The sequence below is a fragment of the Ornithodoros turicata genome, chromosome 6 (assembly GCF_037126465.1).
Source record: "Ornithodoros turicata isolate Travis chromosome 6, ASM3712646v1, whole genome shotgun sequence".
NCBI classification, from domain to species: Eukaryota; Metazoa; Arthropoda; class Arachnida; order Ixodida; family Argasidae; genus Ornithodoros; species Ornithodoros turicata.
In genome coordinates, this window is record NC_088206.1 from 50512580 (window position 1) to 50529728 (window position 17149).

General features: G+C 45.5%; 1 long non-coding RNA gene and 1 pseudogene across 1 annotated transcript; both read left to right on the forward strand.

Annotated features, from left to right (window-relative positions):
• The first annotated feature begins 13544 nt into the window (after positions 1-13544).
• LOC135398012 (uncharacterized) lies at positions 13545-14463 on the forward strand. The gene is made up of 3 exons (XR_010423951.1): positions 13545-13720; positions 13780-13944; positions 14303-14463. It is a non-coding gene; the product is annotated as an uncharacterized LOC135398012 (long non-coding RNA).
• A 1121-nt stretch (positions 14464-15584) lies between these two features.
• LOC135398616 (uncharacterized) lies at positions 15585-16760 on the forward strand (annotated as a pseudogene).
• Positions 16761-17149: the final 389 nt, after the last annotated feature.

Consider the following 17149-nt stretch of genomic DNA (forward strand, 5'->3'; position numbering starts at 1 on the left):
AATAGGTGAGCCAATAAGGACTCAAAATAAAATAAAATAAAATAATCATTCCACCATCGCTGGCTGCAAGTTTGGGTACACAACAGAGCAGTGTGTTCCCATCAACACGCCTTGGGCTGGATTTCACACACACGCCAGAAGCCTTTTTGAATACATTCTGCTGTCGCTGGAATAAAAGATTTGTCTTGAGGGTACTGCAATGTCAGCTCTGTTGCTGTTTAAGTGATAAAACAGCGCCCGAACCGCGCCCCACGCGAGCCGCACGCGGGCCCGTTCTCGCGGTTTGGACTCGCGACGCACGCGATTCCCAAGTCTAGTCCTCCGTCGAGCGCGAATGGAACTTTGCCCCCCGGCTTTCGCGCCTTTTTGCTCGCAGGTGTAGCCTCAGACAATAAGTATACGTGCATAGAAAGGGTCGTGTATTACATAAGCCTGGTGATGATCTTGAGTGGACTCACTTATTATTTTAAAAGAGCAGTGGTAGTTTACTGGTGTGCTTTTTCGTTGCTTGTTTGTTTAATGTAAGAATGAATATCATTAAGAGTAGGACAAAGGAAATAATCTTGCGATTCAATAAATAATAGGAGTCTTTGCCGCTGTCTCTTCAGGCAGGATGTGATGACGTCACGCAGTCTGTAGCAATGCATTGACCGTTACTGGAAAAAAGTGTAGCAATAGAAAAATGGTATGTATTGTCCTGGACGGATTTATGATGAGCACTGTTTTTGAATAACAGGAGTGCGTGTGCTTAGAAATAGTTTGATGTTGGTTTTTTGCTTTGTTCAAGTGTTTCTCTTTGCTTTTTTCCCCCTTGTTGTCTGACAAACATGCGCTGACGTGCCCTGCCCCCCCCCCCTGTTCTGTCATGTTTTCCTTCTACATGTAGTTTTTTTTTCTTTTTGACAAGGAACATTCTTGACGATAGTGCTGCCTTGAATGGGAGTAGTGCTATTCTTAATAATTTTGCGATACATTTAGTTCAGAGAGTAACCGCAAGGGGGACAGGTGCATGGCTTTATCCAGTCGAGGAACAAAGCGACATTATTCAGTTAGCTGCCTGGCTCCCGGAAGGGATGGACATGTCTCGATTACCTCGTTGAATGTAGGCATTGAAGGTGTTAGGATATTTTGTTCTTTTGAAAGTCCAATTTAGTAAGACTTTGGGAATGAAATGCTTAATTCCTACAATCTCCTCTAATGTATGGTGCTCTTCTGCAATAGTTCCCTATGCAATCATTATAGTAGAATAAAGGAAATAATCTTGGGATAGTGATTCAATAAGTAACAGGTCCCCTGTCTAGAGCGTAAGCGTCGTTGAGCCACGCACCTGCATGATGACGTCATACCGCGATACTATTGTTTCAGGTTGACCTTGTCTAGAGGAGCATTAGTGGAAAAAAACAGTGTAGCCCTGAGACAATAGGATGACGTCACGACCAATGAGAATGGCCTGCAGGGGGCTCAAGGATTGACTTCTCTCTTGGACACTGGCAGGTGTAGACACGTTAATTCTGCTCCTAGCAATTGCGTTGATCGTCAGTGGAAGAGCGTAGCTTAGGTGGGGTTCTGTCTGCCTCTGATGGGGTGCGGATGTGTGGTTCGTCACTGGTGAATGGTGTTCGACGATGCAGGTGGATTTTGTGACGAGCGGATTTACAATGAGGGAATGTAGTGTACGTATCCGATGATAGTGAGTGTCTTTTCACTCTGTTCAAGTGTTTGTTTTCCTCTGTTGCCCAACAGTCGTGCGATTTGTCCTGACGTGTCCTGACATGCCCCGATATGCATGGTTTCCTTAGTTGACGCTTTGTATTTTATCTTTTTTGACAAGGAACATTCTTGTCTTGACGATGTCGATAGTGCTGCCCTGAATGGGAATGGTGCTAGTCTTAATAATTTCGCGATTAAATTAGTTCAGAAATCAACCGCAAGTGGGACAGATGCATGACTTTATAGAGGAGAAAAAGCATTACGACTCAGTTCTGTGCCTGGCTGTCGGATGGAGTAGACGCATCGTTCTGTGCTCCTTGTTACCCGTACTGTGTGTTGGGTGCCTAGTCCTCTTATTAGCCGTTGATGGAGTTACATGTTAGGATATTTTGTTCTTTTGCAAGTCTCATTTAGTAAGACTTTGGAATTCCTACGATCAGCTTTCATACATGGTGCTCTTCTGCAATAGCTTCCTATGCAATCGTTATAGAAGAATAAAGGAAATAATCTTGGGATAGTGATTCAATAAATAATAGGTCCCCTGTCTAGAGCGCACGCGTCCTTGAGTCACGCAGGTACATGATGACGTCATACCGTGGCACTATTGTTTCAGGTAGACCTTGTCCAAAGGAGCATTAGTGGAAAAAAAACAGGGTAGCCCTGACGTGCGCTCGCTTGCTCCGCAGTCCCCGCGCTCGCTCAGTTTCTGGCTGGCTGTCGCGGAGAGCAGACGTGCGCTCGGTTGCTCCACAGTCCCCGCTCAGTTTCTGCCTGGTTGATGAGCACTCGCAGGGGAAAAAGGTGAGTGATTTACCGGTGTTTGCACGTTGTTTTACCGTGCTCGTGTTAAGCCTTTTCTCACTGTATGTGCATGTTTAGACTTGTTTAGCGGTGTCCCATACCAAGCCTGTTGACGCACATTTACCGTCGTGTGGCTAGTGGTTCCCGCCTTGTGTTAGCCGCGTAGTGTTGTGACGCTGTGGTTAGGCCTTTTCTCTCGCATGCCTAGGCTTGTTGAGCAGCGCTGCCATTTTTACGTGCCGCTATTACTTTGTTTTTCTCTGTCTTTCTCGCATAGAACTACAATGCTGGCGCCATCTGGTGTGATGCCTTGGGAGTACCCTATCGAAAATGTGTTTCAGAGACCTCTCAAAATTTCCTGAGAGGTCTGAGAGGACCTTTCAAGAAATCTTGAAAAGTCTGGTAGGACCTTTCAGGCAGCACAGAGGGGTCTGAGATGTCCTTTTAGAGAAAATCTGGAAGACGCTATCGAATCATTCAGGTAGCCTTGAGGGGTTTCGGGAGACCTCTCAGACAGTTTTGCGACAGTGCGTCGTGCAACACGTCGCAGAGCAAGTTGCTACATGTTTTCCGCGCCGCGAGACATGCTACCTCGTCCACTTTGGAAAATAGTTCGCAAGATTTCACATATCTGTGCATTATTCCTCCAAGGAACACGTGCCATGATAACCTTGTATTGCCGTTCCCCCTTAAAGCTATTGTTCTTGCAATCCGCGCAATATTGCACTGCACGTAAGTGGCAGCGTTTCGGCCAGTCGCCAGCGGTTTAATCAGTCTGTTTTGAAACGTTGAAGTGTGAGGACGTCGGCCGCGGATCTCAAGTAATTTGCGTTTTGTCTTCGGGATTCTAACTGTTTTTGAGGTATGTAGGCGATGTCTCAAATATGCTTTTGTGAGTGACAGGCATTCCTGTTCAGTTTATGCTTTTACAACTGTTCGCAGACACGCATTTTGAGCGCCGATAGGATGATTACGAACCACGCTACGTTACCAGCGGCGCTTTGTGTCAAACGGTATGTTATATGTTTCAGTGCCTACACACTGACTTACACTGACATTTTGAAATTGTACTTCTTACAGATGAATCTCGTACGAAGTGACAGGTGGTGAGAACCCAATCTCGCCATTAGTTGGTGTCTTACGCAAGCAAGGGAAACTAGACTGTGCATCGCGAGTCCCTAAGTATACGTAAAACAGACGAACTTGATCACCAAGAAGCAGAGTTCCTCAAGAACATTTTTCATCGCCCCTGTACGGACATTGCGAATATGTGTCCCATGAGTTCATGCTTTGTGGAATACGACAGTATGTGTTGATGATGACTTGTATGCTTTCGTAGACAAGTGCTAAATCTAGTTTTTGTTGCTGCTATTTACCGTTTCGTGTAGTTTCTTGCGAGCGATCCTTCAACAAATATTAGATATTCACAATTCTGCAAGACATTTGAAATAACTGTTAGATAATCTGATAGCTGTGTGCAAGCCTTGAGTGTATCTGTAGAATCGAAGGAACTCAATATATGTGGAGTTTTGTGACATGCACTTGTCTGTATCTATATGTGGTGTATCATAGCACTGTATGATTGTACCGCTCCGACGACAGGTGCGGCGTAGACGGCGAAATTGCACATTGATGTTCCGATGTCAGATATGGGCATTAGCTTCTGAGAGGTCCTCTCAGCCTGAGAGGCCCTCTCAGTCCCATAACACATTAGACCTGTGGAGTATTTTCACTAGGGTAGTGGCCACCTGCCTCCGTAACCGTCGTGCCCCAGTCGCCCGCACCGGCGTGATTTCTTCAAGATGGCGTCGTTGATTTTCAAATAAATTGTTTCCCACTCTCTGCTTCCTTTCTATCTAGTTTTTTTTCTACAACCCGAGTTTTACAATGAAAACCCACGACAAGTATTGCACTGAGTTACATTTTGCCCAATTTAAAAATTTTAAAAATTTAAATTTTTAAAAAATTTTAAAGTAATTTTAAAATAATTTAAACTAAAAAGTGCAATACTTGCCGTGGATTTTCTGTGTAAAACTTGGGTTGAATGATTACTACTTACACTATGACACTATTTGAAGCAGCGGTGGTCCCATGAAATCGATTCATGTCACATATGAAAATAGTCATAGAATGTCATAATCACCATCGGCAGTCATAAAACACTGACACTGTGAAATAGTGGTAGTCGCATAAAATCGATTCATGTCACGTATCATTAAATAGTCATGCAAGGGCACAATGACATCGGTAGTCATAAAACACTATATGACACTGTTTGACGTACCGTTGGTCCACTAAAATCTGACCATGGTACATATCATGAAAATATTCATGGAATGTCATAATAACCGTCGGTAGTCATAATACCCTATATGACACTATTTCAAGTCGCGGTAGTCCCATCAAATCGATTCATGTCACATATCATTTAAAATGGTCAAGGAATGTCACAATGACCATCAGTAGTCATAAAAGACTGACACGTTGAAACAGTGGTAGTCCCATAAAATCGATTCGTGGCACTCATGAAAATAGGTATGGAATGTCATAATGAGAATCGGTAGTCATAGAGCACTACATGACAGTTTGAAGCAGCGGTGGTCCCCTAAAATCGATCCATGGCAGATATGAAAATAGTCCTGGAATGTCATAATGACCGTCGGATGTCATAAAACACTGTATGACGCTGTTTGGAATAGTGGTAGTCCCATATAATCGTTTCATGGCACATATGAAAATAGTGATGGAATGTCATAATTACCACGTCAGTCATACTGCACTGTACGACACTTTGATGTAGCCGTAGTCCGATAAAATAGATTCATGTCACATATCATGAAAATTGTAATGGAATGTCATGACCACCATCGGGAGTGCAAACACTGTACAACAGCTTGAAACAGTGGTAGCAACTTAAGATCGATTCATGTCACTATCATGAAAATAGTCATGGAATGTCATAATGACAATCGGTAGTCATAAAACACTATGACACTGTTTGAAGCAGTAGTAGTCCCGTCAAATCGATTCCCGTCACATATGAAAAGACTCATGGATGGCATAATGACAATCGGAAGTCATGAACCACTGACACTATTTGAAGCAGCGGTAGTCCCATAAAATCGATTCATGTCACATATCATGGAAACAGTCATGGAGTGTCATAATGATCATCGGTAATCATAACACACTATATGACACTGACACACCGTTAGTCTGTAGAGGAGGTGGTGTCCCTCTACATGAGTCCTGACCGGCGATGATGGAATGTCCCAGCGGGCAGATGGTCGTGGCCTCACGCTAGGACGGTGCCGGTAGAACTGCCGTGCCAGCGCCGTAGCGCGTGGCAGCAGAGGCACGTCTTCGTCATCACACACGGGCCGCCACAAGTCCCCTAAAATCTTACAATTGCACATATCATGAAAACAGTCAAAAAATGTCATACTGACCATCGGTAGTCATAAAACACTATAACTCTGTTTGAAGCACCAGTAGTCCCCTAAAATGGACCCATGGCACATATCAAAATAGTGCCAACCGAATCCACAAATCATCGAATCCTTGGGAGGGATACGAAAATAGTCATGGAATTTCATAATGATAATTGGCAGTCATAAAACACTATATGACACTGTTTGACGCACCTTTAGTCCCCTAAAACCTGACCATCGCACATATCATTAAAATAGTCATGGAATGTCATGACCATCGGTAGTCATAAAACACTATGACACTGTGAAATAGTGGTAGTTCCATAAAATCGTTTCATGTCACATATGAAAATAGTCGTGGAATGTCATTATGATAATCGGGAGTCATAGAACCCTATGGCACTGTTTGAAGCAGTGGTAGTCACGTAAAATCGATTCATGTCACATATGAAAATAGTTTAGGAATGTCATAATGACCGCGGCAGTCATAATACACTATGAAACTATTTAAGCTGCGGTAGACCCATAAATTTATTCATGTCACATATCATGTTAATAGTCATGGAATGTCATAATGACCATCGGTAGTCATAAAACACTGTATGACACTATTTGCAGCAGCGGTAGTTCTACGAAATCGATTCATTTCACATATCATTAAGATAGTCACCAAATGTTATAATGACCATCAGTAGTCATAAAACACTATGACACTGAAATAGAGGTAGTCCCATAAAATCGATTTATGTCACATTTCATGAAAATAGTCATGGAATGTTATAATGACCATCGGTTGTCATAAAACACTGGATGACACTGACGAACAGTTCGTCCCTCCAAAATCTGACCATGGCACATAATATGAAAATAGTCATGGGGAAATTGACCGTCGCTAGTCATTAGCAAACTGTATGACACTATTTGAAGCTGCGGTAGTGCCATAAAATTGATTCATGTCACATATAATTAAAATAGTCACCGAATGTTATAATGACTGCGGTAGTCATAATACACTCTAGTACACTATTTGAAGCTGCGGTACTCCCATAAAATTTATTCATGTCACATATCAAAATAGTCATAGACTGTCATAATGACCGTCGGTAGTCATAATACACTGCTCAGTCAGAAAATTCTGTCCTACGGATGCCCATCGGATATACTTTCACGGGGATACGGATATCCGCAGAATAATGAAATTCCTCCAGCGGAGATACTACGGAGATCCACTTGGCCGGGCTTCGAACTTCCTACGAACGTCCACTTTGCGAACATAACCAGGAGATACGGACATAAACAGGAGCTCCCTGGGATGTAGCGTGTATCTGGAGCGCGTGGTACTTTTTTATTGTTCAGAAGTCAGTACACGCTTTGTAGTAAAATATAAAGCGTGTTTCCGCCCTTTTTTTTAACATCTGCCACCGTCGCCGCTCGTTTCACTTTCTGTTGCTCCGCTTTGCTTCCCATGAGGAAAAATCAGCGCGGCGTTTCAAAAAAAAAAAAAAAAAGAGGAAGAAGAATAATAATAAAAGAAGGAACAGCAACAAGAGATTGGGCCACTCAGCCGAAATGATTTGGAAATGAGATTGCATTCACTTCCAAACAGGGAACAGACACTGTACATTGGTGTTCTCGCGAGCTTCTACACATTCGAGAGCCTTGTTCGCCTGGCAGTCGAAATGGAGGGTGAGCTGTCCAAGTTTAATTCAGTTGCGTGCACAAACAACCGTGAAATGAGAAATTGTTTGGAGTAAAAAGTCGGTGTATAGGTAATGTCTGTTTCTTACTCATGTAGTTTGAGAAAGGGAGTTGGTTCATGGAAAGTCGAATTTCTGCAGTGCTACATCGCCCCGCGTTTCTCTCTCTGTTCAAATACATGATCCGTACAGCATCCCATCACGGAGCTGATTCGGACAATCCGTGAAACAGCCGCAACAGGACCTCCTGCGGATATACGGCAACGAATATCCCTCTATAAATATCCGAGGAGAGTCCCACGGACGTCAGTTTTCGGATATGGACATTGGGATATATTTCGGACGTCCGTAGGAGATGGTGTTCTGTCTGGGAAAATTTCTTTTTTGTGCAGAGTGTTCTCCAACGGATAAAATGAGTTCCTGCGAAAGAACAATGAGCGTAGGTGACCTACAGAGCGAGCGCGAGGGCTCTGTGCCATGCACCTTTGAAAAATCATTTTCCTCGTGAAAATATCGCATCACAGAACGAGAGGACGTCGTGACGTATGCTACTTCCCTCACGTGACCAGTGACGTACAGCCGCACAGCTCAAGAATGTATAAGCGGTGCCTGAGCTGCGAAGAAAAACAAAGAAACAGGGCACGGAGCCTTCTCGACGTCACGAGAGCATCGTGTCGCCCGTCCGCGGATGCTTTCTTCAACTGTTTTTTTTTTTTTGTATAACGCATCGCAGAGCGAAAATATTTTGCATGGTGACTCCCGGTGGACAGCTTGACATAAGGTGCAGGATTTCGAGCGATGATAAATGTCACCTTATTGCTCCTTTAACGCAAGATAAACTGCACAAGTACACAGCCCAATGATAACGCAACGACCGTTCATGAAGCTGGGGCGAATTGTTTTGTTTTGTTTTCTTCTGCTCGGGGGCCGCGCGGGCCGCCACGCCGGCATCCCTGACGTAAGCGAGCGAAATATACTTTTATTCGAACCAGCTCTTACAACACCCAGAAAAAGTGTTTTTATGGGAGGTTTATCAATGCAATGCCATATATAGCTCCGCACTATGTACGGTGCCTGTCCTGTCGTATGTTGTTTAGCAAATACATTTCGCACTAAAACCAGCACGACAATACGTAACAATAGAACGACTACAAAATTTCACTTCTTTATTTGCGTTCTTTTTAGGTGGTGTACAAGTACATGATAAACAAAACAGACATTGATGGCCGGCCAGCAGAAAACTAGAGGGAATTTGCTGAGGCAACCAACCTCCTCGAGGGCCACGTCGGAATTGTGCTCTACAAAGTTGGTGGAAACGTCTGTTGCCAGCAAGCCAATGATAGGTCAGCACAGACTGTCTCAAGTTCGTACAAAGTCACCTTTGCCTTTCATGGCAGAAAAGTGCAAGATGTGTCTTGCCCGTGTGTGGCAGGATTGGGCAAAACATCCTCTCACGTGGGGGCTATTTTGCCGAAAGTGGCAGAAGCTACAAAGAAAGGACTCACTGGTTCCTCATATGTGGACAGAAGGTGTGAGTGGAACTCCTCGACCGCAAAAAAATCTTGTGCCACAGATGATGGCCGCAGAGATTTGCAACCACAAGGACAGAGAAAATGACACTAAAGATGACCTCGCAAGCAGTGCTTACGCATCGGTTGCATAAATCTCCTTTCAGGACAGAGAATCTTGAGGGCACAATGCTTCTTCAAGTGTTGAACCCTCCTGAGGCATGCTCACATCCATGTGAACACAAAGACGCAAGATATTTTGTTGACAAAGGAAGTGAAAATAATTTTTTTTTTAAAGACACATTTGGCTATGGTCCTTGCAGCTCTGACAAATTCCTCAAATACTCTTTTTGTAAGTCCAGTAAAGTATGGGAATTGTTCTTCTGGTAGAGTTTCATAAAAACTACAGGTTGTCTGCACAAAGCGATCACAGACGAGGGTTGGTGTACTTCTGCTATAACTGTGGACAGCAAATTGTTCCTTTTTCTCTCCCGTGTACACTGCACACCTTTCTCTTCAGTCTCCTTCATCACGGAACAATTTGTGCATTCTGATGCTGGTAGCGTGCTTTCCTCTGTTGCAGCCGTGGGATGGTATCATAAATTTTATTTTGTTTTTGACGTTATGTTGTTTTTACATGAAAGGTTTGCATGAATCCCCTTACTGAGATGCTGGAGCAGCTGTAGTGGAGGGCTCTTCAGAGGAAGGTGGGTTATTGCAGAATGTTGCTGTTTCATCACAGGAATTCACGACATTTGCAATCACTGTCAAGCGTGGAAAGTGGCTTCCTGATCAGGATTCGTCGTCCCTTGTGCATAATGCCCTGTAAGGCAGATGATGTAAGAATTAGTCGGAGAACATCAGAGGACTCGCCATAAAACATGTACACTCATGCTTGCATACCTATCCACCTTACATACCTATCCACCGTTGGCGCAAATCTTTATTTTCTTTATCCGAAGACAATGTGTGCATCGAAAACTGCACAAGGCACGGACAGTCTATGTGCAGCAGCGGGGCGTGCAAATCACCGGAATGCTTTCACGCTCTGATATCGCCTTCGCAGTTGCTGCACCCTATACGACTGAGCATGTCTTCCCAGCTCTAAATTCACTTCTCGACATTGCATGTACCCGCACGAGTCATAGAACTGGGAGGGGGGGGGGGGGGAGAACGCAGCACGAAACCTACGTCGCAGCAATAAGCGGAGACGCAAGTAGAAGGCGTTCAATGGCGGCGCGCCAACGGCGTCACCTGGGGAGAGCCTATCGAAACAGTTTCAGAAAAAGGTCTGCTGGTGCGCTATGCTATATACAGGGTGTTTCTTTTTAGCTGCAACAAATTTTCATAAAAAGGGGAAACGAAAGAAAGAGTCTCCCGCCCAGTTAAGTTCTACCGGCGCTACGTAGATGACACGTTCGTCATCCTAGACAGGAACCACGTCGAGGAATTCCACTCGGTTCTCAATTCCATCGAATCATCGACCAATTTCACGTATGAAGTCGAGCAGGGCGGCAAGCTTCCTTTCTTGTATATATGTGTATGCAGGGACAGTACGAGGAGCATCCATACGTGTGTCTACAGAAAGCCGTGCGATACCGGCACTTTCCTAAGTTTTGAATCACATCACCCCACGGAACATAAGCGAAGTGTGGTACGAACTTTATTGCATCGTTCAGAGCAATTGTCATCTTGCAGCGAGCTACGGGCATGTGAAGATGCGACGATCTCCGCTTCCCTGGACAAGCGAGGCTACCCACACAGGTTTATTGAGGACACCCGGAAACGTATGCAGCTACGTAAACCGCAAGATGAGGATCGCTCCCGCCTGACCCGGGTCACAATTCCATACGTCAAAGACGTTTCAGAGTCTATTCGCCGGGCACTATTTCCACTGGAAATCTGGACGACCTTTCGACCGCACGTTAAACTGCGCAGCCTCATCTCCAAGCCAAAGGACATTGTCGCCCCAGAAGACCAGTCTGGCGTGGTTTACAAGCTACAATGTCTAGACTGTGACACGTGTTATATTGGCGAGACAGGCCGAAAAAGAAGGACCCGCATAAAAGAACACAAGAGCGACGTCCGGAACGCCACACATGCCACGCGGCTTAGGAGGAGGAGGAGTGTCGTTGGGAGGAACCCGAGACATCCGCCGGAAGCTGCCGTTTACGCAATGGTCCAGGGAAAATGGCGGGCGCCCAAACCACGTGATCCCCAGGAACCACTCACAGCGTCTCTGCTGGCCAGCGCGGGAAAAGCGCTGGGGCCCAGTGCGCATGCGCAGACCGACCTGCTTTCCCAACCTCCTTCCCCTTCTCTCCTCGGGTTTTTCGTCTCTCCTCTCGTTCCCCCTATCCCCCCAGCCTCGTCCGTTTGTGGTTTCTCTTCGGCGCTTGCTGTCTTGCTGTAGAGCAACGATCATGCTGTCCCAAAGCAAACAATCAAAAAGCGGTGGTGTACACTCTTAAAAATGAACTTCACCGCATAGCACGCTCCTAGCCAACCATGATCTCAAATGACATCGTTATCTGCCCTGATTTGTTGAAAACGGGAGGCGTACGCCTTTTTTGTGACAATTATGAACTGCATAAGTGTCACAAAAAAGGCGTACGCCTCTCGTTTTCAACAAATCAGGACAGATGACGATATCATTCGAGATAATGGTTGGCTGGGAACGTGCTATGCGGTGAAGTTCATTTTTAAGAGTGTATGACAAATCAACTTTATTTGTCCTCGGGAACTGCCTCGAAAAAGCTACAGTACATATCTTTTTACGTCTTGTCTCTTTACAGGCTTCACTGTTCTTGTGGAGCTTTAGGTGCTTCGACATCGAAGGGCAGTTCAAAAGCCAACGCTGAGCTATGTGCGTCGTTGTTGCCGATGGCTGCGGTAGAACAAAACACAAAATATATTGATGATGCGTAACTCTGCACGAAAATCACTGCTATGATAGCGCAATCGATCTTGATTTCGTATTTGAACACCAAGGCATTCGTCACGAATGTTCGTAGATCACAGTGAATGAACGGCTGCGACGCGCATGAGGGGCAGCTAGCATAACCACACATAATTTGATTAACGGCATATCAGAAACGTACAAGTTACGGCAATGCACTGCACAATGAAACGCGGCTAACGTACCGAGTGACTCGTAAATATTGTACGTAATACACTTAACGTGATAAACCTGCATTACTTCCTTCAGTCACAAAAAAGTAATCAAACTTGTCTTACCGTTCACCTGCAGTACGTCGGAAAGAGTGCAGACTTCCTCTGTGACGATTTCTGCGTCCTTTGGAGGTGCAGGGATTCTATGTGATGTTCGTCTTCCCGCTGTTGTGATGATGAGGTGGATGTTCCATTCCGTTCTCACATTAGCAGTTCGCCACAATCTAAATCTAAAGCATTCAAAACTCTCAAAGTACCCCCTAGCGTCTGCGTGCACAACGGTTGCAGTCCAAGAGAACACGCGTGGCCGGACAGACGCGATGTCTCCTGTCGTTTTTCTTTCTCCGTTCGGCTGCTTCCGTTGAGCGGTTCGCGCGTTCGGATGCTCGCTCCTCAGTCAAATGACTCTCGCCCAGTCAGCGCATAGGAAACTGACGCCAGTTTTTTAGACCAATGAGCATCCAAATATTTACACATATATTGCGCAGCCAATCAGAGATCGTTAGCGTACGCGCGCCGGTGGCGACATTATTTTGGAGGCAGTGCGTTTCGCTTTAGAGCCGGCGGCTGCCCGAGAGGTCTGCCTGCCTGATTAGGCGGCATGTTTCTCGGGAAGGGAAAGGTGGTGGAGAGGTTTCGAACCGCGGACCTCCCAGTCTCCAAGCGCACACGTTACCGCTGCGCCACCGGAGCTGGTCCACGCGGCTTAGGAGGAGGAGGGAGGAGGAGTGTCGTTGGGAGGAACCCGAGAGGTCTGCCTGCCTGATTAGGCGGCATGTTTCTCGGGAAGGGAAAGGTGGTGGAGAGGAAAGGGTGAAGTGGGGGGAGGATAGCTGCGTCCATGGGCCGACTTCAGGGGAACTGTGCCGGCATACGCCTATTACACATCTGAGGGAAACCCAGAAAAAAACCCCAGACGGCACAGCCGGCCCGCGGATTCGAACCGCGGACCAAGCGCACGCGTTACCACTGCGCCACCGGAGCTGGTACGACCTGCGAGAGGCTAAGAGAGAAGAGCATTCCCGCGCCCCATTGCGCATTGTTTCGACTACGATAACGCGGTGACCTTGGCACGCGAGCAAAGATGGGGACCGAGGAAGCTCCTGGAATCGTGGCACATAGGGAGCGAGGCAGTATAGTTTGCCGCGAATGTAGCGCCGCACTGCGGAGCCTCTGAAAGTGGCGTCGGGAGAGCCGACTGGATCACAGCACGTTTGGCAGCAGTTTCGACGTGTTTCGGTCGTTACACCGCTGTTCGGATGTCCAGCCACAATAATTGCTGCATAGTTGGATGCAACGCGACTTATGCGAACTCTCCAGGTGTGAAATTTTACAGTTTTCCCTGGAAAAGTTACGAAAAGGAGCGACGCGCCATATGGGTGCAACTTGTTCGCCGGCTGACGTAAGTAACAGTTTATTTTCGCACGAAATATGTCTATTTTTAACCTGTCTACTTTATAGTGCATCCGGCAAGCCGTGGGTGCCTACCAAGCACTCTCGAATATGCAGCAAGCACTTCGTTGGCAATGCAAAGTCCGACAATGCTACACACCCTGCCTACAACCCGTCAATCTTCCCCGAAGCGTACAGGAAGCGACCGATACGTACCACCGATCGCTACGAAAGGTAAAAAGCCCTACTCTCTGTTGGAGAGTTTTCTTGGTCGCTTTTGTGGCAATCTTGATCAATATTAGCAGGCTGCGGTTCAGAAACATGGCGTGTCAAAACCACTATTTACGCGACTTGCCTGCAGGCTTAAATTGCCTGTGGAATAGCGTGTGTTAAATTCTAGTACGTACGCGTGTGCACATGTGAGGTCCACCGGAAAAGTTAATATTTACTGGGCATATTATCTGTAACAACTGAGTAATGCAACGACATTACAACAGCCAGCCTTACTTGGTGTTTTAGAATGTCGTCGTAGCCGTACAGGTAAAGTGGGAATGTTTTATGGTATTCAACATATCCCCCTCACCTGATGCAGGTCAAAACGGCGCAGAGACTGGGTTGCCTGTAACGTTCTATCTGCTGCACCGGGACCTGACAACAATGACAACTGTGAGCCCATCGCTTCTGACACTGAAGATCTCGCAGTAGTGGAAGATTATGCAGGATGTGGCATGCATGAAGACGAACCACCAACAAAGGAGGTATGATTAGTATTGTGAATGGTGATTCCTAACATTTCACAGGAATGCTTATTAGTGTGTCACATTCATAGGCCTTTACAATGACGGATGAGTGAGACGGATATAGCCTGACACATGGTTTGGGAAACACTGAGGCATACTGTATATTGTTACATGTGACATGTTGTAGTGTACTGAAGCCAGCTTCACTGTTGTATTGTTTCTTCGCATGGTTACTTCTTCAACGTTACTTGAATGAGGAGTGCGGAGAATGAGGAAATGTATACCTTGCATGTTCTGGATGTTCTCTAATTGCTCACCCCTGCTGTTGGGCTAAAATCCAGCAACTACACAAAAAGATTAACAAATACAGAACAGGAGACAGACACACGGACACAATGACATGATTGAGATCATGATATGCTGTCAATTTTTTTCTGTGTCTCTGGTTCTACATCTTATGAACATGTGCCGTAAACAGTGCTTACATTTTTGGGGGTCTTCGCTCATCTAATGTTTATGGCAGAAAATGCTCCTCTAGTTCATATGGCATACTGAATATGAGTGTGCTCCACAGCCACAAACTACATTGTAAATTAGCACTGCAGTATGTTTGTCGGCACACATGAAATTACCCTTCATAAGTGCATCATGCAAGCTGATTGATGTCGGGTGGGGTGAAAGACACTGGAATCACATGTTTGCGTCACTAGCAGTGCCGTACTCACTCAGCACTGACATCACAAGCAGTGATTTTCACTGAAGCCTGCAACTCAGCGATCTAATTCACATCTTGATTGCAGAAAAAGTAAGCACACGTTTGTTATTACTTGGTATACAGTTGAAACTTGTTAAGTGTGATGACGGTCATTCTCGTTGGTTTTTGGCAATGAAACCACTTTAGGATAAAAAACACCTGTCAAGGTGTAAGCTATGAAAAGTAGTAAATTGAGTGAGGCATTTTAAATTGCCTTTTTTCCTTTATATTTTCAATGCTGACATACATCAGCTTGTGTAACTGTCAACCTGGCTATTCCAGCCAAAACCAGCCAGAGATGTAGCTTGACTCTCTGAAAATCGAGTCAGTCGAAAGCTCGAGGCTCTTAACTTTCTACTGCCACTCGCAACGGTGATGACATGGGAGTTCAAGTCAGCAGCATTCCAACAGTTGACTGTGGCACCTTATGCCCAAAGGCAGTGCACGAGACACGGAGTGCTGGTCCAGCCTACAAGGAAACTTACTTCGGTGGCTATAAAAGCATTGTGGATAATGAGCAGCGGCTGTTGGATTTAACTGGAGTGACATTAGTGGTAAGTCAACGATTTGTGGAGGCAAGAAAAGCAGTAAACTAGTATGAGGATGGTATGACTTCACTGCCGCAATTAAATTATACACTTACAAGTACATAATTTACATTATTTGCCTGCAGGTCCTCTCCCTTCTGCAAAGCCTCCTCCCAGAGAAAGGTCGCCATGCCCAAGAGCTGCACATTAACGACAAGCTCCTCCTTTTCCTGATGAAGCTGAAGCATGGCTTGCCCTTCTCATGTCTGGGCGCTCTATTTGGTGTCCATCGAACAACTGCTGCTAAGGCTTTCAAGGCTGTCCTTTTTCACCTCTGTGCCACTACAAAGTCATGGCTTTTCTGGCCCAGCAGATCTGCAATCAAAGCAACTATGCCACCAAGCTTTCGTCATCTATACCCGGACTGTCGACTGATTATTGATTGCACAGAGTTGAAAGCAGAAATGCCAGACGGGGTCAGAGCACAGAACATGTGGTACTCTCACTACAAGGGCACATATACTATTAAGTATCTCATTGGAATAGCACCAAATGGACTAGTGACATTTCTTTCACCAGGCTTTGGTGGAAGAGCCACTGACCCAAGTGTAACTGTAGAGTCAGGGCTTCTGCCGCGGCTAGAGCCAGGGGACCTTGTGCTCGCTGATAAAGGCTTTCCTGGAATCCGGACAGGTATCGGGCAACAAAAAGCTACCCTAGTAATGCCTCCATTTGCAACCAAACCTCAGTTTACCCGAGGCTGAGGTTGATGCAACCTACGAGACAGCGTCTGTACGCATACACGTTGAGAGGGTAATCCAAAGGCTACGGATCTTCGACATTTTAAACAGGAGGATACCACATGACCTCACAGAATACATGGACAAAATAATGCACATCATATGTGTCTTAACAAACTTGAGACCTGGCATATTTCAAAAGAGTAGTGATGCTGTGGGGTTCACCAATGGTCCAGGCTTCTGTGCCAGTAGCGTAGATGTTTTGCAACAAGCCCATGAACAAGACTAGCCCAAATGTAAGACACTGTAGTTCAAGAATTATTAAAGAAACTGTTCTCCAGCATATTGTATACTGTGCCTTGTACTACAGCTACAGTACACACAAGTGACAGCGAGACAACTCTAGGAACAAGATTTTTAATTTTCCTCAGAAGACATTCTCAGCTCATTAGTGAATGGGCAGTACAAGCCATGACTACTGCTTACAGTTATCCACTAATGTGGGCAAGAAATATGAAAAATAAAATTTTCTCAGTGTGGAATGCAGCATTCCAGAAACTCGTCGTTGCGGCGGACATCCAGGATTAGGTAGTCTGTCTCAGAGTTGACAAAAAAAAAAAGCACTTTTTGAGACCGAGAACATACAGGGAGACTTGAACCTGGGTATAATACTGGTGC